Here is a 22,084-nt window from a genome sequence, read left to right on the forward strand (position 1 = left end):
CATTCCCCGCTCATGGGACTTGAGAACAGAAGGAGGATGAGGGTGCTCATACTCTTCTGTCTCCCGCTTTTTTTTGAATGGGTACTCAACAGTCCATACCCCAGACTCTCCCCTCCAACGTATTCTCCAGAAATGGGAGAAGTTTAAACCCATGACCCAAGAAAGAAAAAGGCTGATTGTACGGCAGCCTTGACTTGGCATTCTACAATGAGACCTTCTCTGCAGACAGCAGGGTAAAAAGTCAGGGGTATCCTATATCTAAGCCTTCATGGCTGTTGAGGAGAACCCTGAGCTTTGACAGAAATGAAGGCTGGATCCAGTGGCCGGACGGGAAGCTCACCAGCAGAGACTCCAGCCTGCCCCTGATGGGTCTCCTAGGCCTCCAACAGACGGCCCAAATTGGCAAGCTCCCCAAACTCTATATCCTACTCGTCCTGGCCTCAGCCCTAGGCCAGCACCTCCTTAGCTTGGACCCATGACCCTGGCTCCTAAAATATGTCTGCTTCTGGTCCCGAGAGGAACTATGGGTCTGTGTCTCCTTTTCCTTGCAAAATCTTTCCAGAGTTAAAAAAAATAAAAATAAAAAACTTGAGCGATACTCTGATGACCCTGACAAACATATTGAGAAATTTAAAAATCTTAGCCTTAGTTTTAATTTATCATGGAGGGATGTTAATATCATTCTGGGACAAAGCCTAACCCCAAATGAACAAGACAAGGTATGCAAGGAAGCTGCTCGGGCTGGAGATGACTTTCACATCCTTGGCCAAAAGTATCCCGTGGGACCCACAGCTGTCCCCACTCACGTGGAGAGAAAAATCTAAACTGGTCTGCTTAAGCAAGGTGGCCTCAACTGACCAAGGGCCACAAGAAAATCCAACAGCTTTCCTCAAACAGCTGAGAGAGGCTCTAATTAAACAAACCACCTCAGACCTGGAGCCATTTGATAGAAAGCTAATCTTAAGGGACAGATTTTAACCCGCATCTGACCCTGACATTAGGAAAAAGCTCCAAAAAGCAGGCTTGGGCTCCAGCAATCCTCTAATATTCTTAAAATGGCCACCTGGGTGTTTCATGATAGAGAGAGGCAGAAGAATAGAAAAAGGACAAACATAAGGGGAACCAGCAGGTTCAACTATTGGCTCCCATAAGGAAATACCAGTCCCCTCCAGCTCACCCAAGGGGAACCCCACCCAGAAATTGCCACAAATGTGGGAAGCCAGGACACTGGAAACAAGACTGCCCAGAAGGTAAAAGGAAAAGCCATACCGTGCAAGCCATGCCCCAGCTGTAAGCAGTTCAACCACTGGAAGAAGGACTGTCCTGGGAACCAAAGGGTCCCTGGGCCAAACTCTGCCACAAAGGCCTTGAGCTGTGGGAACAAAAGCTGCCTATGGGAACAAACTTTCCTTATTCACTTATTTTTAGTGGTGCCTAAATGCCTCAATCCTTTATTAGGGAAAGATTTACTTCAGAAACTCAAAGTCCATTTAACCTTTTCCACCTCTATCCAGCGGCCCCTCCTTACAAACATATGCATTGACAAGAAACTCTAACCATAAAACCAAAATTGAGAAAGGAATTCTGGGCACAGGTTAATCCTAAAGTCTGGGACACAGGGGTACCTGGAAGGGCAAAAATGGCCTGCCCTACAAAATCACTCCTCTCACTTCCCCAACCAAAGGTGACACCCCCTCCAACCTGAGGGAAAAGAAGGTCTCTGGCCCATCATAAATAAATACTTACAACATGGACTGCTGGTGCCCTGTCACTCTCCTGGTAATATCCCATTCTCCTTCTAAAGAAGGGAAATGGAAAATACCAGTTTGTCCAAGACCTGAGGGCCAAAAATGAGGCAGTGATTACTAAACCTCCAGTAGTGCCTAACCCGTATATTTTATTTTATTTTATTATTTTTAGAAAGCAGGATTTATTGAGAGGACAGAACAGTTCCCACAGTGGGAGGGGCCCTGAGTAGGGTGCTCTACCCATATACTTTATTAGGTGAAATCCCTCCAGAGGCTTTTTGGTTCCCAGTCCTGAATCTCAAGGATTCCTTCCCTTGTAAAACTATAACAGATACTGCAACTTACAATCTCACTAACTATATTACTTCCCTAGCCCAGTTTCAACTAGCAGTTCAGAAATTAGGTCAAAAGGTATTGTCATATCCTGAAAACCCTGACCATGTCTTATATCGGCCAAGCACTCAGGTTATCATTAAAACAAGGAAGGATGGGCCTCCAGCTTCACCGACTCCCACTTGGAAGGGTCCTTATACTGTCTTACTTTCCACCCCACTACCATCAAGATACCAAAATTTCCAGATGAATTCACCATTTTAGGATAAAGCCGTATCACTCCCCTACAGTGACAGAAAACACAGGGCCCTAAATTTGAATACCTAAATTGCAGAGCTTCTGCAGGATCTCAGACCTCTTTTCAAACAAAAAAAGGACAAAAAAGCTAAATAAGACCTTGCTGGTTTATCATAGTAGGTCTTATAATCTTCCTCACTGTGGGAACATATATATTGATGGTGCTTCTTTGCAAGAAAGCTGTAATTTCCTGTTCAAGTCATTAAGTGCTCTTCTTCAGTAATCCAAATGAATTTATTTTTGTTCCTTTCTTTTTCCTTTCCCGTTACATCTGGGAATAACTATCTCACTCAATTATCACAGCCTATAGCAAAAGGACAAAATCTAACTAAGTGCTGGATATGTCATTCCTCACCTGAGTATATAGAGCGTTATCTGTACCAATTTAAGCCAACTCAAAACGTTTCTATCTTGCCCTTGCTTCAAGATGGGGCCTCCAATACCACCACAGCCACAGTACCCCTCAAAAGTTTTCACTCTTAATAATTCTGATCACCCTTGGTGCTGTCCCCTTTTTTCCTGAGAGTTCTTGGGTCCCTCCTGATCTCCAGCCTTTTCAAGTACTGGTTTGGTCTAACCCATGTCAATGCACTCTAAGGGATTCCCCCGACAGGGAGGCCAGACACCTTGCATAAATACTTGGATAAACTCAAAACGGGTCCATAGATGTCATGCTACTGGGACATTCACCTATTACTGCTATTCCAACCAAGCTTAGCAATGTTTTAATGGAACACGGGGAATCAAAACCTGTAGGGACAAAGAAACACGGACAGTTGACCTTTACATCAAATATATGTGGGCCAATTCTACTGATGACACATTGGCCAACGAATTCTTGAGCTAAGCCCAAGCATGGGTCAAAGCTTGTTAGGGACCCCTGGGTGCTGGAACCAACCTCTCTTCCTTTTGTCTCTTTAACAGTTCCCTACAGTACTAGGTATTTTCCTCTAATGTCACTGTTATATGTGTTCCTCCTGGTTTACGGTTTGCATGTGCAGACCAAAATAATCGACCATGGGGCCTCAGCTGCATAGACAGGTCCTTGGTACGAGGCACCTGCTCACTGGGATGCAGCCTTCCCCCAGATACAGCCTTCCTTCCCCCCCATCAATATATATCAAGATCTGGGTCCCTTCCTGGCCTGTTGGACACCTCCTCAAGTTGACACAAGCGAGGAGCAGGATTCAATGCACTGGGAATCACTACCCCTGTTGCGGCCTTTGGAGGACAGGCAGAAAGGGAAGCCTACAGTGCCCACCCCATTCAGAACATCTCCTGACTCATTGAATTAAGTGCAAAGGATGCAGGCCAAGGACTCAGAGCCCTCCAAAGCTCCCTGGATTCCCTTGTCAATCAAGTGGCAGGTCATCAAATCGTCCTTGACTTTATCTTTGTCGAACAAGGGGGTGTCTGCACCCTCACCCACACCTCCTGCTATTTCTATGTTAATACTTCAGGAGAGGTAAAACTTCGAGTCAGTAGAGCAAAATGGTTGAGAGATACAAGAAAAAAACCTCAGTGGACAACCTATGCTGCACCATCAAAAGCTACCTCCCCTCACTAACTTGATTTCTCCCACTGCTAAGTTTAGGAGTGGCCATTTTATTACTCTTCCTCTTTGGTCTCTGCATATTTAATTTGCTGATTCGTTTTCTTTCTTCCCACCTAGAGTCCATCAAACATCAAATGATTCTCCACCAAGAATATCACACCAGTGCAACTCGGGAAGAATCACTTTACATGGGTCTGCGTGGCAGGTATCACTCTTACCTGGGAGGCCCTCCTGACAGCCAGCAAGGAGAAGGGGCCCTGAAGACTGACTACACCCCTTTTCAGCAGGAAGAAGTTATTGAAGACTCCCGACCCTTCTCCCAAAAGATTTTGGGATCCCAACTTCTTGAGGAGGAAATGTTAGATAATAGACATGAGCAGAAGTGCACAACCTTGAGGGTATCCTGTCTTTTTTAGGGACACAATATTCAGCCTAAGGCAGAACTTTAACTACCAGGGACTTTCCTGACCAGCATGCATGTGCATTCCAAGCTTAAGGTTGCCCTCACATGACCTTGGGGTTATTACCATATTATTAGCATTGCAGTTTTAACCCCCTCCATGGTGGGCTTTGCTTAGGTACTCATAGGAAACTCACATGCACAGTCCCCAAAGGTTATGTAACTCAGGGTTTATCCCTCAAATTACAAAAAATACAGATTGACAGCAGAGAACATGGAAAAGGGAAATAAAAACCCTCTATAAACAGAAGCCACAGTTAGTTAGGGGCTGACCCTCACTCGGACAGCCCACTCCGTCCTTAACATTGCAAAGAGTGTCGCTCACACCTGGCAATTCTTTGTGCCACGTTTTCAAATATTTGTCGACAAAACGCAAAAACTGAGGAGCGTAACACAGATCCTGCTAGCGTGGTAACAAAAGTAAGGATCATTCTGTTGGTAAGTGCCAACCTACCACAACAATGCCCAGTTTATAGTCACATTTTAGAAATGTTCTCAGAAGTGATAGTTGTTAAACTAGCCATGAAAAACAGGTATTGTTACTCAAATTGCAAAAGGATGTTTTTCAAAAGGACAACCAGTCCAACCCAAACTGGGAACCAAACTTTACTAATGAATGGCAATTCCAAATGGACTTAATATATTTTTAAAAAATCACAACAGATGCATGTGTTCTTTCTTTCCTTCACTGCTTAGAGGATGGTTAAAATGAAATCTGAACTTCTGAATAACACTTTACACTCCAGCATTAATACAAATTGTAATAAACATGTATTTCTGTCATTCATACTCTGAAAAACTACACACTCTCGTGGTTTGTGAGTTGGCCAAATCTTCCAAAAAATCTTTACTGAGGACCTCTGCAAAAGCCAACCCATTCCATCCGTAGCAGTTACAAAAACCATGAGGTACATAAGAGAGAGCAGGAGCAAGCCAGGGACTAGTGTGGTCAGAAAGCAGGAAAACACCATGGCAACAGAAGTATCCGCCCACCACCAACCAAACCAAGAGAGGGAGGGAAAAATTTCAGTTTACCTAGCAAGTGTAACTTTCCAGGGAGAGATCCAATATGTGGGAGCAGGTATTAGGGTGTCAGAATGGACTAGCAAGTGGGCTTGATGGCAGGTAAAGTTAAGAGAGAATTGAGTTCAGTCCTGGAAAAGAAAGCCAGAAACAAGATCCTCTCCAGGAAACAGGGCTGGCAGAAACTCATTCTCGGGGCCTAGCCTCCACAGAGCCCAGAGCTAGGAAACAGGAGCTAAGAGGACTCAGAAAACCACCCCTTCAGCACCACCTGTGCTCCAGTTCACACCTCCAACCCTCCTTCCCTGGCCTGTGCATGAGCACAGACCCCAGGCACCCTGATCCTAGGCAGAGGGCCAAGGCCATAGACTGGCCCATACATGGACAATCTGGAAGAATGCGTGCAACACAACCAAGTGTCATCTCAGGGCTTCCTTATTTTTAAAAACTGTAATAACAATAACACTTGTTGAACACTTACATACCAGGTGTTGTTTCATGTGCTTTACATTTATTACATCATTCATTCATGCATTGATTCATTCCAGAAACACCTTTTGAGTGCTAGCCACTGCTCCAGTTATTGAGGATAACTAGTGAGCTAAAGAGAAAGTTCTGTGGGGTGTCATTTAATCTCCCAAAAACTTTTTCTACTATGTCCATTATAGACAATAATTCTCATTTTTATTTTTTTGAGTTGGAGTTTCACTCTATTGCCCAGGCTAGAGTGCAGTGGCACACTCACAGCCACCCCAGCAGCAACCTGCTGGGCTCTGGCAATTTTTCCGCCTCAGTCTTTCAAGTAGTCAGAACTACAGGCGTGTGCTACCACACTCCGCTCATTTTTTATTTATTGTAGAGACATAGTCTCGGTAAGTTGCTCGGGCTGGTCTCGAACCCACGGTCTCGAACCCACTCTCCTCGGTCTCCCAAAATGCTGTGATTATAGGCTGAGCCACCAAGCCTGACCCAAGAAATGATTAAAGTTTAATGAGATTGTTTAATCTGTCCAAGATTATAAAAATGATAAGCAGTCTACCTCTATGGTGAAATCTCTGTGGCTAGAGACCCTCGGCCACAGGGTTCCCTGATATGGCTACAGAGCTGTGTAAGCCCAGAACTACGTGAGCCTCTCCGGCTAGTGGGCTTCGGGCTCCTGCTAGGACCAGGGCTGAGGTGGAAGCAGCAAGACAAAGGCAAACTGATCCTACATACAACAGAGACAGCATCAAGCTCACTCTGACGTCCTTACTCTGACCCACAGCAGGTGCCTCAAACCCCATTTTCTGCCATCCTGCTCAGGCTGCACCTCGGCCATGTCAAGATGCCCTCCTCCAGGACCATGTCCATTCCATTCTACCATAGCATTCCTCACTACCTGACAGATTATTTGCTATTCACACTAGAATATAAATTCCAGAAGGGCATGGGTTTGTGTTTTTGTTCAAAACAATATTTCTATCCCCGGATTTGAACTGTGCCTAACACACAGTATATGCTCAGTAAATATCTGCTGGACTAAAGAAAGAAAAAAAATGTAGATAAATATAAGATCAATTAATTCCTCTGGCTCTAGTGGATGATAGAGTTGATATCTCACATATCTGAGAAATATAAAATTCTTCATATTTGTGAATAATGAAAAAGAAATTGGCGTGGTTGAAACATAATGTTGATTGGAGAACTAGAGATAGCAGAAAAGAGAACTTGGGGTCAGGTCCTGAAGGGTCTTATATGTTATGGTAATTCATTTGTGTCTTCAAAGAAAGTTCTTTCAGGCCTGCAGTGAGCTAGTTGCTAGCGTTGCTAGGGGTACAAACAGGTAAGACAGATAGGTTCCCTGCCTTAAGAGAGCTTGAGGTGAAACAGGGAGGAAATGTGTCTGAGCATCCCATTCCACGATGAGGAGTCATGAAGGATTATTAAGCAAAAGCTAATGTTTTGGCTTTGTTTTTAGAAAGACCGTGTTAGAAGTAATTTGGAAGTTGGCTGTACAAAGATGCAGGATGAGATACCAAAGGGCCAGCAACCAGCTCATAGCCTGCCACGACAGCACAGGGGAAGAGCTGGTGAGGTCTGAACTGAGGCAGTGCCCATGGGAATAAAGAGGAGGGAAAATATCTGAGAGACACTCCACAGGAAGAATAACAACCTTTGATGACTGACTAGATGCAGGACATGCCTGTGGTAAGACACAGCTGGGAGAAGAGAATCAGTGGCAAAAATGGCAGACTTTTCTAGATTTTTCATTAAAGATGAGGGAAGAAAACAGGAAAGGAAAACCATGTCGTGTTCCCCACCATATCCTTTAAAGGGCCTACTACATTCTGGGACATGTGGACACTTTGGTATGTTGTTTGATTTTAATATTTTTTGCTTATTTAGAATCTGTTACACAAAGAAAAAGATTTAAGCTTTTTTCTCTCAAGCTGTGTAGGTGTGAATACTGTAATAGAGACTAATAAAGTCAAATTTATCCAAATAGGGAAAAACAAATTTGGTTAAGATAAAGTAAAAGAAAAAAAAAAAGACTTATATTAACCAATTCTCTGATCAGTCACATTTTCAACAAAAGAATTCACTCTGCTTTTACTCCCATTTTATCTGGGGTTTATCAGTTCTATAGACTATCAGCATTATTAAACAAATATACAAAAAAGGAATTGATACTTGCCAAAGTAGAAGTTTGAGTACATTAACATATTCATCGGTCATTGCTTTTTATAAAAAGTTGTCTGAATAGTAATGGAAGAAAATATTCAGAACACTGAACAGAATATGTAATGAAATAACATCACTGGTCTTTTGTGCCTAGAGAAAATGAAGATGACTATCAAGTATTAAGTCATTTACTTTCTGTAGGAAACAAAGGAAATGATTATTGACCTATGTTTCCAGCTTTTCTTGTGAATGATGATGTCAAGTGGCTCCTTATCAAGTTCAAATGGATCCACTTTCTAAAGCATGGGCCATTGAGTATCTCCTGCACAGTCTAAAGACATAGTACTAATGAGTTGAAAATAAGCAAAAGAATAGAAGAAATAAAAATCTGAGTTAACTTTTTAAAAATATGACTGTTATGATGAAAACAAAAAAGTGAACCAATAACTTTAAGTTCCTCCTCAGTGGCCAGAAAAATGTGTACACTGCTAAACAAGTAAGCTAGGTTTTCTCTTTTTCTCCAAGAATCCACATTCACTCACATTTATAATTTAATTATTTGGCGATGATTTTATACCATATATGTAAGTTTATCTTCTTTAAAAACCATGACACTGGTTTTTAATATAATACATGCTTCAAAAAAAGTAAACGTAGAAAATAAAATGGTCTTTAGTTTTCTACAGAGGGTGCAAAAAAAAGTATGTACAGTTTAAGAAAGGAGAAAAAACTATATAAAAATTATAATACTCAATAAGATGAACACACATCATGTTTGACCTCTGCAATGACAGGAGGTGCTCAAAGTGGTTACCATCGGCATCAAGACACTTCTGATTACAGTGAACATCTCTTAACGTCCCTTAAAATGTGTATACATTTTTTTGGCACCCCTGATATTTTGTTCAAGAATGATTATCAAAGCATGTAAAAGCAATATGTAGTGCTTCCCTTCTTATTAAAAGGTATAACAAAAGTGATTAGCATTAAAAGATGATATCAACAATGACCAAGGTGTAGTAGTCAGCACTGCCTAGATAGACAAGTCAGACATATAACAAGAATGTCCCTGCCTTTTCTCTCTCTCTTTCTCCTGCCAGCACTCTGGGTCCTGAGAATGCAATGGAGAAGGACATTAAAACAGAAGCCAAATGCAAGCCAAATATAATCTGTTAAATTTCAAGGACATCCACCTCCAGCTGAGATTTTCCCAGATTCCCCAAATGATGCCTTTAGTTACATTAAATGTTATGCATAACCCAATTACTGTACTTACTTGACATTTTACTGGCAATGCTGTTAAATATCTATATCCATTTTACCCAAGAATTCTGACTATCTTCTCTTTTAGTCTTTTACAACACTCTTCACATATACTTTCTGCACACTTTAATTACTGCACAGAAATGTGAGTTAGGCTAGGACACTGCCTAGGAGCATGGGCCAGGTGATCAGATTTCCTGGTCTAGGCTCCAGAACCCATCAGGTGTACAGCTTTCTCATGATTTCAGTTTTCTTATCTGTAAAATGCTGACAACTCTCCATTTCATGGAATTTGTGAAGCTTTCAAAGAAATAATGCATATAAAGTGCTTAGCACATAATAAGTGTTTTATAAATGCTAAGAGAGACTATTAAAATAATTATAATCAGTAGTAGTAATAGTAATATTTCACTCGTTCTTCCTAAATTAGATTTTAGGAATGGGTATCCTAATATGATTGAGATACACACACGTACACACAATTTGTTGTTTTACACTTTGCAGAATCCATTAAATTATATGTGTTCAGTCGGGCTTGGTGGCTCAGCCTGTAATCCCGCGCTTAGGGAGGCTGAGGTGAGTGGATTGCCTGAGCCTGAGGGTTCAAGACCCGTCTGGGCAACTTGGTGAGAACTAGTCTCTACAATAAATCAAAAAAAAATCAGCCGGGCATGGTAGCGTGCGCCTGTAGTTCCAGCTACGTGGAAGGCTGAGGCGGAAGGATCGCTGGAGTCCAGGAGGTCGAGGCTGTGGTGGCCGGGAGCGGCCACTGCACTCTAGTCTGGGTGACAGAGATTCCAACTCAAAAAAAAAAAAAATTATATGTGTTCAAGTCTCTAAGTGAACTATTGTAAATGAATAGAAATGTGAGGTTTGTTTTAAAAAAAAATGATAGGAATTGCAAGAAAATTGACCTATTAGTATATTAACAATTAATATAACTGTAGTCTGCATTAATATATAATTGTGGCTAATGGTATCAATGAACTATTTTATCTGTTGAAAACTGTGATAATGTACACACCAACTACTTGGGAATGTACCTATTTCTTCCTTCGTGGGCATCGTAATGAAGACATTTAATGTTTTCCGACTACTTAAGACATCCATGAAGTGTCTGATGGCCCTTCTGGCAATCAAATGCTACATTTGGTGTGGTGTTAAACAAAAAGGCTTTACTGGTTCTCCTTTACATTATTATTCAGAAATACACAGCTTAAAAGAAAGACATTTACTACTGCAACTTACTTAACAAATGCATTACTAGAGAAGTTACCTATAACATAGCCTGAGCTATGGAAAACATTCAAAATCACTTGAGGAAAATAAAAGAACGACACAGGATGTAAAATAAATCCAACTTTCTAAAACTTAAAATTAGTCTGCTTAGGGCAGTGTGAAGTCAGTGATCCTAACACCTCTTGTGTCATGTTGCTGTCATAATCTTGATGATGAGTTTCTTCATCTCTGCTTTTCACATTTTCACAATCATGCCCACCCTTTCCTGTAATTTCTATAGGATGTGTGTGTGTGTAACTAAATTAATTAAATCCAGCATTACTTTTTCCCTTTATGGGTAGATATTTCCCACATTCTAAAATGTGATACAATAATGTCATAAAAAAGACAAAATTCATTCACAGAAATTTGGAGTACACTTTTTAATTAAGGAATCAACAACTGTACAGCATTTACTCAGGCCTTGTTATTTCCTGTCAGCTTCTTAATAAACTTGACCCTATAAAAATAGAAACAGCATAATTTTTAATAAATTATTGTACCAGGATGTTTCTATTACCTTTTTTTGCTATTTGCTACTGAATACGGCTCAAATAAATGTTACACATAGAGACAATTCATTTGCTCTGCTTAGGAAGTCCACTGCTGTAACTAACATACTCTTTCAGGTGAGGTTTTCTCACCATCTGTACCACGGACACTTGTACCAGGTAACTCTTTGTTGTAGGGCTGCCCTGTATACTGTAGATGTTTAGAAGCATCCCAGGCTACTGGTCTACTGTTAGATCCCAGCAGCTTATTCCCAGTTGTGATCATCAAAAATGCCTTAAGAAACTGACAAATGTTGCGGGGGGTAGGGGGAATGTCCCATCTCAGAGCCACTGTTTTATAGTTACTAATGTTATAAAGTCCTTAGCAAAAAATCTCAATTGTTGAATTATACTAACCAGTAAAACAGCATGAATAGTTCCTCAATATCAAAAGAATATAATATCTGATAGGAAGACCATTTAACTTTGGAATACACCTGTTGGGAAATTCACAACATTTTCTAAGACAACTCTTATTTTGTTTAATAACCTTCTATCCTTTCTGCATATCCAAGTTTTCCCACTGAGCAGGTGCAAAGATTCCAGAGAGGGGTTGCAATTGGCTCACTAGATCAAGCAATAAGAACTAAAAGAAACCTAAAGATTTCAATGTTAATATATCTCTGCCCCCACTCTGAGGCCTAGCCAATGAATATCTACTATTAGCCTCAAAAATCCCCAAAGAAACTGTAATTACTCATATGAATATGGTGACTTAACTTTCAACAAAGAACTAGAAGACAGCATTTTCATTTTTGACTCCACATCTGATTTGCTGGACATCCAGGATCTTTAGACTTTGCTTTTCTTACAGAAATGAGCACTGGTCCCTATATCAAGAATGAAGTATTTTCACAACAGGGAACCCTCCCAAAACAGAATTTATTAAAAATGTACATTTATTCTCATATGTTTAAACTTCAGTCAATTTCAAAGTACTCTCCACTTGATGCAATGTACCTACCAAGACGTTTTTTTCACTGCTTTTTTTTTTTTTTTTTCAGTTGGAGTCTCACTCAGTCGCCCAGACTGCCTCGACCTGCTGGGCTTTGGCAATCCTTCCGCCTCAGCCTTCTGAGTAGACGGAATTACAGGTGCACACTACCACGCCTGGCTGATTTTTGGTTTATAGTAGAGATGCCAAGTTGCCCAGGCGGGTCTTGAACCCGCGGGCTCAGGCAATCCACTCACCTCAGCCTCCCAAGGCACGGGATTCAAACAGCTTTTGAACCCATCAATGTGGATGACTTTTAGTGCTTCTGCTGTTTTTTGTTTCACCTCTTCTACATCAGCAAAATATTTTCCTTTGAGGACATTTTTCATGTGTGGAAATAAAAAAAAGTTGCCCGAGGCAAGGTTGGGTGACTAGGGAGGGTGGGGTATGCGGTCATGCTGATTTTTTGGTCAAAAACTGCTGAACACTCAGCACAGTGTGGGTAGGTGTGTTGGTAAATCACCCATCGTGAACTGGGCAAATGTGTTGAAAGAATCTATAAAGAAAAACTTCACTGCAGCCAAATGAAGACTATCACAGCAACGCTAGCTAGTATACTGATGTCAGTGGGTTACTAGAACACTTACCTAGCAGAAAGCCTGTACTACAAGGGGCCTGCCCTCCAAAAGATAATTCCAGGTTTTTTCAGGTTCCTCCATCCTCTGAACTGAAATATAAACCTGACTATATTTTATTACTTTTGTTAGAACTGTTATATTCTAAGTACCCTAAAATTTAACACATCTTTGGTTGTTCCATCTGGTTAAGAACCAATAAAAATCATCATAGATTATGTAAATTGAACTGCTTTCAAAAGGGGGGATAAAGGTGCCTTCTTACAAAAAATTAAAAGATGTGCTGGGTGGCAGGGCAAAAAATGTAATCTTTTATTGTTGTTGTTGATTTGGAGTCTCACTCTGTCTCGCCCAGCCTGGAGTGCAGTGGCAGCTCCCGGCCCCCGCAGCCTCAATCTGCTGGGCTCTGGCGATCCTTCTGCCTCAGCCTTCCAAGTAACCGGAACTACAGGCACGCGCTACCATGCCCGGCTAGTTTTTGATTTATTGTAGAGACGAGGTCTTGCCAAGTTGTCCGGGCAGGTCTCGAACCCGTGGGCTCAGGCAATCCACTCGCTTCGGTCTCCCAAAGTGCTAGGATTACAGGCTGAGCCACTGAGCCCAGCCAAGAAATGTAATCTTCAATTTGGAATCTTCTCTAGAGGATCTTACTGCTGATTCACAGGAATAACAGAGGAAAGTGGTTTTAGACGATAGGAAACATTATGCAGAAAAGCAAACCACAAATTCACTGCTATTGGTACATACAGCTTCTCTGTGTAGCCTATCCCTGTGCTGCAACCACTGAGCAGCTGAAACCTGATTAGTCCAAATTTAGACATATTTTAGAGTAAGGAGCACAATGGATTTTTGTTGTTGTTGTTGTTGTTTGAGTCAGACTCTTACTCTGTAGCCCAGGCTGAAGAACAGTGAAATGCTCATGGCCACCACAGTCTTGACCTGAGGGGCTGAGGTAATCCTTCTGCCTCAGCCTTCAAGTTGCTGGAATTATAGGCACATACCACCATGCCCAGCTAATTTTTTGATTTATTGTAGAGATGAGGTCTTGCCAAGTTGGCCAGGTTGGTTTCAAACCTGTGGGCACAGGCAATCCTCTCACCTTGGCCTCCCAAGCACAATGTATTTTAAAGACTTAGTATGAAAAAGATAATTTAGAGTGTCTCCTGAATTTTGAGTTATTTACATGTTGAATAATATTTTGAGTAATATTTGGTCATATTATGTTAAATAAAGTATACTGCTAAAGTTAAATTTTTTTTTTCTTTTTTGAGTTGGAGTCTTACTCTGTCATCCAGGCTGGAGTGTCATGGCACACTCACAGACATAACAGCTTCAACCTGCTGGACTCAGGTGATTTTTCCACCTCAGTCTTCCAAGTAGCTGGAGCCACATGCATGTGCCACCATGCCTGGCTGGTTTTTCTATTTATTGTAGAGATGAGGTCTCACCATGTTGTTCAGGCTAGTCTTGAGCTCCCGAGCTCAAGTAAACCTCTCACCTCTGCCTCCCAAAGTCTTGGGATTACAGGCGTGAGCCACTGCACCCACTAAGTTTAAATTTTATTTAGGCCAGGTGCGGTGACTCAAGCCTACAATCCCAGTACTTTGGGAGGCCAAGGTGAGGGGACTGCCTGAGTCCAAGGGTTTGAGAACAGCCTGGGCAATTTGGCGATACCGCATCTCTACAATAAATCAAAAAATTAGCCAGGCATGGTAGCGCACACCTATAGTTCCAGCTACTTGGAAGGCTGAGGCAGAAGGATTCCCGGAGCCCAACAGGTCAACTCTGGGGTGGCTATGAGTGTGCCACTGCACTCCAGCCTGGGTGATGGAGTGAGACTCTGACTCAAAAAAAAGACTTATTTAAATGTCTACTATAAAATAAAAAAGTCACAGCTTTTTTTAATGTCTATATTTAAGGTCACATACATGGGGTTGTATTCTATTTCTCTTGGGCATAACTATTTTATACAATTTCTTCAATGGATCTTAACTGTAATTGGTACCATAATCTTCCCTCTAGCCTCTACTCAGTCTTTCTGAAAATGCTGGAGGTCGAGGAGGGAGGAAAATGAGAGATTGGAGGAGGACCACTGATTTGCACTGCCCAATGACTGGAGATGCTAAAATTACTCAGTCCAGGAATCAGTCCCAAACAATGAAGAATTGCTCTGTTCACAATCTCAGTTGTACTCCCCTGAAAAGCATGCAGGTGATCTCATCTGCTAGCCATACTTCAGCAGTTAAACTGCTGAAGCCCAACTTTGTATCTTCAGTCTTGGCCTCTTTTTCTCAGGATCCAGAGCTATATTCCAACTGACCTCACAACATCTCCAACTGGACATCCTAAGGCATGGCATAACTGACAAATCCAAATCAAATTCAGTATCTCTTGGTCTCCACAGTCCCTTCTTTTTTTAAAAAAAGACAGACCTTTGATCTACATCATGAATTTTCCTTCAAGGAATGCTATCATCATCAACCCTGTTTCTGAGGCTAGCAATCTTTCCCTTGCTACCCCACATGATATTTGTTACAGGAATCCTTGGCCAGTCATGGTAAGCTTTTCTTCTGTATTCTAATTATTCTTGTCCTATATGTGATAGTTCTGTTACCATTTCTTCTTCCATCTCACTGCCAAAGACAGCTTGGGACAGACGGGAAGCATTCCTCTATATTTACAGGTTAATTTAACCAGTACTTGAGGAAAACAGCACTGTTTCATACTAGGTAAAATGCAAGGTCATAAAACAAGCCTTAGAAAATTTGACTGCATTTTAGACAATAACTAGATAAAGAAAAAACCATAAGGTCCATTTAGTTGATAAGGACTGGAAGTGACTTATAAAGGAGTTGAAGTACATAATGATTATATATATGGGACATATATATGGTCACACGTGTCTATGGTAATGTGCTATACATGTATAATTATATGTCCCTCATGTAATACATTTGTATATTACATGATAACCAATATGGTTACTTAAAGCAAATATAAAGAGACATTTTAGGAAAATTAGTTTTAAACATATCAGTTAAATGCTATTTTTAGAAACAAAGATATTGCTTCTAGATTTTATTTTATTTTCTTTTTGACAAGCAGGGAAAAGTTCTATTTGCAGTACTGGTCTTTGTAACCACTGAGGACACTATGTACAGACAAGGGCAGGGAGCCTGATTTCCTGGTCTCTTCCTCCTTGAACAGAGTCTTGATGATCTCCTCCTTCTTGGCCTGCAGGCACTCTTCACAGCACTTGTGCGCTTCCTTGGTCTTAGACCTGCGGGCCTCGGCATGGTCCACCAGGAGCTTCTTGTAGGTCTAGTCTGCCGTCAGCTTGTGGATGTGTTCCACGAGGATCCGCTTGTTCTTAAACACGTTCCCCATCACCTTCAGGTACAGGCTGTGATACATGTGGCGGTCGATCGTCGATTCATGGCATCCCCTGAGCAGATGGCACTGGATCCCCATCCTCATCAAGGTCACCTTCTCGTGCATCCACACATTGGCTGTCCCCTTTCGCTTACCTATGCCCATGTACCTGCCCTTCTGGAGGGCCAACGTGTTCTTCTGCCATCAAGCCTGGGAATGGACAGTCACTGGCTTGCAGATGATCAGTCCATCTTTGATCAGTTTCCAGATCTGCTGATGGGAATTGGCATTGGCAATTTCACTGGTCTCATTGGGGTCCAACCAGACCTTCTTTTGGCCATAGTAGGCAAGCCTCTTCTAAAGCCTGAGCATACTCATGGGTGTGGCTGCCGCAGTGAAAGGCTGCTTCTAGATTTTAAAAGGGTAATACATGGCAAAGTTTTATTTTTTTCCTAAGTAAGAGTAGTAGTCCTAAAGATTAGAGAATGGTGAAGCACCACCACCTTCTTTTGAATGTATAAAATTGCAGAATCAATAGCCACAAATATGGTAAGGTGCATTTTTACCTTAAACTTGAAAGTCAATTAAATACTCTGAAGACAGCTGGAGATACGTGAATGGATGAGGAGCATCAAGGCCTACTGGCACTGAGAAAAATAACAATCAATGACCAATGCTTCTCTAAGATCTGCTTCCAGTACTAAAATAATATTGGTATTTGAAATTAATCTAATGCCAAAAATTTGGGAACTAGATGGACATTCAAATCAATAAATAATATTTATATATTAAATACATAACCCTTTGTCTTGCTATAAATGACTAATCATTAAGAAGTGAAAGGAGGCTGGGGTCGGTGGCTCAGCCTGCAATTCCAGCACTTTGGGAGGCCAAGGCAAGTGGACTGTCTGAGCTCGCGGGTTTGAGACCAGCATCGGCAACTTGGCAGGACAATGTCTCTACAATAAATCAAAAAATTAGTTGCATGTGGTAGTGAGAACCTGTAGTTGCAGCTACTTTGAAGGCTGAGGTGGAAGGCTCGTCGGAGCCCAGCAGGTCGACATTGGGGTGGCCATGAGTGTGCCACTGCACTCCAGCCTAGGCGACGGAGTGAGATTCTGACTCAAAAAAAAAAGAAGTAAAAGAAGATGATAGAGCAGGCTCACCTAACTTTAAAAACAATGCTTATAAGAGAAAAAAAAAGACACACTAAAATGATATACACTCAAAATTGAGGCTGATAGAACACAGCATGATATTTTTCATTTTTGCTTTGATATATCTTCTCATTTTACAATAAATTTCATATATTATCTATATAATTAAAAGAAATGTTTGGTAGTTCAAAATCTGAGATAAAAGAGTCAAGCAGGCTAAAAGAAAACCAAATGATCAGGAGAGAAATCAAATTGTCTGTATAGGTTAATGTTGATGAGGTGTAAGAGAGTCACTTACATTCTCTAGCCAGGAAAGTGCATGTACCCACAAACACACTTGCACATATACTCATGCTACAGTTTCAGTTTAACTAATATAAACCTAAAAAATATGCTGGCGAAAATGAAAGGAACTTATTGTCTAAGTTAGACTCTCTGCCCTGCCTGGGTCTTTAATCATTAAAGCCACATTTCTCAGATTACATAACAGTATTGGAAATGTTATTTGAGAAAATTCCTAGAGAGTTACAAGGAAAGTACTGGCCTCTCCTAAAACAATGCATTTTTTGGAAAAACTAAAAATATCCTCTGACTATTTTCTAAAAAGAAAACAACAAACTCTTCTGATTTCTAGTACAGCACATAAAAAGCTTAGAAGCAGCCACTCCATCCTCATAAGTTAAAAGCTTAATAAACTGAAAAATCAACTTTTCTCAGATTCATCAGAGAAGTGGTATCACAGGGCAAACATTACCCCAAAATTGGAGAGAAAGATGGGAAGACCCAGAGAAATATAATGTATCAGAGCAGAAAACTCTGCAGGACCACTGCCCAGGTAGGAAAACCTAAATTCTTCCTTTTTTTTTAATCAATATTTTTTATTATGATTTTGTGGGGTACAGTTAAGGGTTAGGTGTACAATTACGTTTCATTCAGGCACCCTGTTGATAAGAGGTGTGAAAACCTAAATTCTAATTGATGAATTGCTAGAGGCTCAGTGTGGACAACTCTGAGAGTTAAAAACACCAGGGTAACAAAGTAGAGGGGACTCCCCACATCTACACAGTAAAACGTGCAATTGTCATATACAGTAGATTTTCATATGTAATAACAGTTAAGGAGTTTGTCTTAAAATGCTATTTAACACTTTGGGAGGCCAAGGTGAGAGGATTGCCTGAGCCTGCGGGTTCGAGAACAGCCTGGGCAACTTGGCAAGACCTCATCTGTACAATAAATCAAAAAATTAGCCAGGTGTGGTAACACGTGTCTATTGTTCCGGCTACTTGGAAGGCTGAGGTGGAAGAATCGCCTGAGCCCAGCAGGTTGACGCTGGGGTGGCCATGAGCGTGCCACTGCACTCCAGCCTGGTCAACAGAGTGAGACTCCAACTCAAAAAAAAAAAAAAAATGCTATTTAAAGGGCAAAAGACCTGAAGAGACATCTCACCAAAGATGACACAGATGGCAAGTAGGCATGTGAAAAGATATTCAACACCGTATGTTGTTAAAACAATGAGATACCACCATACAACGATCAGAATGGGCAAATCCAGAACACTAACCACCCCAAATGCTGCTGAGGATATAGAGCGACAGGAACTCTCATTCATTGCTGGTGGGAATGCAAAACAGAAAGCCAGTTTGGAAATTTCTTACAAAATTAAACATATTCCTATCATAGGCTCCTGCTGTCAAGTTCCTTGGAATTTACTCTAATGAACTGAAACTTATGTACACACAATGTTTACAACAGCATTATTCATAAGCACCAAAACTTAGAGGCAATAAAAATGCCTTCCAGTGGGTGAATGGATAAACTGTGGTACATTCAGACAATAGAACATTATTCAGCTCTAAAAAGTAATGAGTTACCAAGACAAGAAAAGACAGAGGAAATTCACATGCATATTATTAAGTAAAAAAAGTCAGTCTGAAAAGGCTACATCCTCGATGATTCCAGCTATATGACATTTTGGAAATGGAAAACTATCAAGACAGTAGAACAACCAGTGGTTGCAAGAGGTTGAGTGGGAAGGCAGGATGAATAGGAGGAGCATAAAGGATCTTCAGGACAATGAAGCTACCTTTTATGACACGATAATGGTGGATACATGACATTACACTTACCAAAACCCATAGAATGTATAGCAAGGGTAAACCTTAACGCAAGACAATAGACTTTGAATCATAATGTGTCAGTTTAGGTTCTTCCATTGTAACAAATGTACCACTGTGGTGTACCATGTCCGTAATTAAGGAGGTTGTGCATGTATAGGGATGGGGGGTATATGGGAACTCTCTGTACTTTCTGCTCAATTTTGCTGTGAATCTAAAATTGCTCTAAAAGTAAAGTTTATTAATTTTGAAGAATCTTTGTAAGTTTAATTACAAATTTCATTTAAAAAATTCAAAACACAAATATATTCTGTACAACAGTCCCCAAAAAAGCAATTAAAAAATAAATGAACAATTTAATAATGAATTTTGTACTTCTTCAAGAATACTAGAATTAATATTTAGACATATAGAAGAATACTAGTTGCTGCAAGTAATAACTATTGCCAAGTCTACAAAAGCATAAAAAAGTAGCAAGGTACTATCACAAGAGTTTTGAAGAAACAGCCTATTATCTTGTACTATTCTATATCCAAGCATTCTTATAACAGAGATTCAATGTAATTCTATTACCCTACGATAATTTTAAGCATTTTGTCAAGACCAATAGAAAAGATAGATTAATAATTTGAAATACCAGGCAACATGAGCAAATTTATCATTCTGCACTTAATCATTTTTCTCCTGGCAGTAAAGAAAATTGCTACCCAGTGTACTTGGTAAATATCAAATTAAAATTAAATTAAATAAAGCATAAAATAGTCAGCTTTTTATGCCTGAAAATATCAGAAGAATTGCACATATGAGTGTGAGTGAGTGTGTGTGCAGATATGACTTGGCTTCATATGTCCCAGAAAACCGTCTAAAGGGAAAAATGACGCAGGCACTGAGTCACAGCACTCTACCTCAACTAACCTTAACTTTTCAATTTTAGAATAGACTATGAAAATATTTTTTAAATAGTTTTAAGTTTTGCTACTTCTAACAATTAAAATGATTCATTCAACAATGTTTTTGGATCATCTACTTATGTCAATTATCTTTTAAGTTAAAAGGTGTTCAGCAAAATAATCCTACTTTTCTATATGGAGAAGTCTTACATATAATTTAGTACTTGTATGATGCTAATAATCCCAATAAATACATTTTTCATTTTCAGTACTCAATTGGGCAAACCATAATATTTTGGCATAGAAAATTAATTTGTCAAGGAAAAGCAGAAATGTTTCTCTAAATGTAATTAATTGATAAAATATTCTGTTTATGTTTCTATAAGCTATTAATTTTTAATTAAGAAACTATGTATAACTCAGATGCTGAAGTCTGGTTTTCTGGTTAGAAATATAAACACCCAAGAGAATTGGCAAAAAAGATAGTGTCCCTCAATGAGAGCAAGGAAGAAAATTTAGCACCATGAGACTATGAGGTGGAACCTAAGCAGTAACGGTGTCTGAGGTTCAACTCATGGGCTTCTGTTTAAAATTTATTACCAGTAAAAAGTTGACAAATAGAGAAACTAACTTGAAATCACTAGTAGATCCTTCCTGTAGTAGTGACAAATGTCTAATGTCTAATTTTATACCATTCATAATCTTCCATCCAAAGAGTGGACAATGAAAAAGTGATCTGTGCAATGCTGTAACTTTTAAGGGGAAACCTAGGTACCCCATACTTTTTCACACCTACATGAATTATAGCCTGGGCTTCAAAGATAGAGACTGCAAAAAAACACAAACATTAGCAGGTCCAAGTCACAGTGAGCTTCTTAATGGTTCCTAGCCAGGACTAATTTATCCTTCCATCTCCCATTGTTTATGGAAGAGCTCACAGAACACAGGAACTCAAAACCAAGCCTACCTAGGTCTTCCTCCCCACAGCAAAGGGCACCGATGATACCAAAACCTCTGTTGATTTCAGAAACACTCTATGAGAATCTTGGGTCACTCTAGTTTTAATGTATATCCCCAAACTTTTTGGATTTCCCAATTGTGTCAAATGGTATCAGAATAAACTGCAGGAGGCAGAGTGAGGAAACCTTGACATGTTAGGGTTCACCTGAACCTAGCTGTGATAGTTAAAGGAAACCAAGGCCACAGGTCTGTAAGCAGGGCTTCCCAATCATTTTGATACTATGAAGCCTACAAAAAAAAAGGTAATGGCTCCACTGCACTGTGGGGTAAGCAGATACGGCTGGCCTTGTTAGGCCCAAGGGATGCATACCTCAGGTACACCTATAACCCATTTGGGGAGCACCAGTGTGACTCAATATACCATACTATTCAAAAGCCTATACCTTGGGATCCAATGCCCTCAACATGGCTAAGCTATAAACAAAACAAACACCACCAAAAACCAAAGAAACTGCTGTAAATCAAAACATCACCAAAATCTTTATACACTGATAGGTAAGTGCTAGCACCCATTACAAGCTGTTTTTGTTTTTGTTTTTGTTTTTGGCAGGCACAATAGCTCATCCCAGCACTGAGGGAGGTTGAAGCGAGAGGATTGTCTGAGCCCAGGAGTTCAAGACGAGTCTGGTTAATATGGTGAGACCTCATCTCTACAAAAAAAATCAAACAATTAGCAGGATGTGGTGCTGCGTGCCTGCCATTCCAGCTACTTCGGAAGGCTGAGGCGAAGGATCAGTTGAGCCCAGTAGGTCAAGGTCATGGTAGCTGTGAACATGCCACTGCATTCCAGCCT

The 22,084-nt window shown here is 40.5% G+C and overlaps 1 pseudogene; it reads right to left on the reverse strand.

Annotated features, from left to right (window-relative positions):
- Positions 1–15,852: 15,852 nt before the first annotated feature.
- On the reverse strand, positions 15,853–16,497 carry LOC103272019 (annotated as a pseudogene).
- Between the last annotated feature and the right edge of the window lie 5,587 nt (positions 16,498–22,084).

The sequence above is a fragment of the Carlito syrichta genome, unplaced genomic scaffold, assembly GCF_000164805.1.
Source record: "Carlito syrichta isolate Samal-C Ts95f unplaced genomic scaffold, Tarsius_syrichta-2.0.1 Scaffold312076, whole genome shotgun sequence".
In the NCBI taxonomy this organism is placed as follows: Eukaryota; Metazoa; Chordata; class Mammalia; order Primates; family Tarsiidae; genus Carlito; species Carlito syrichta.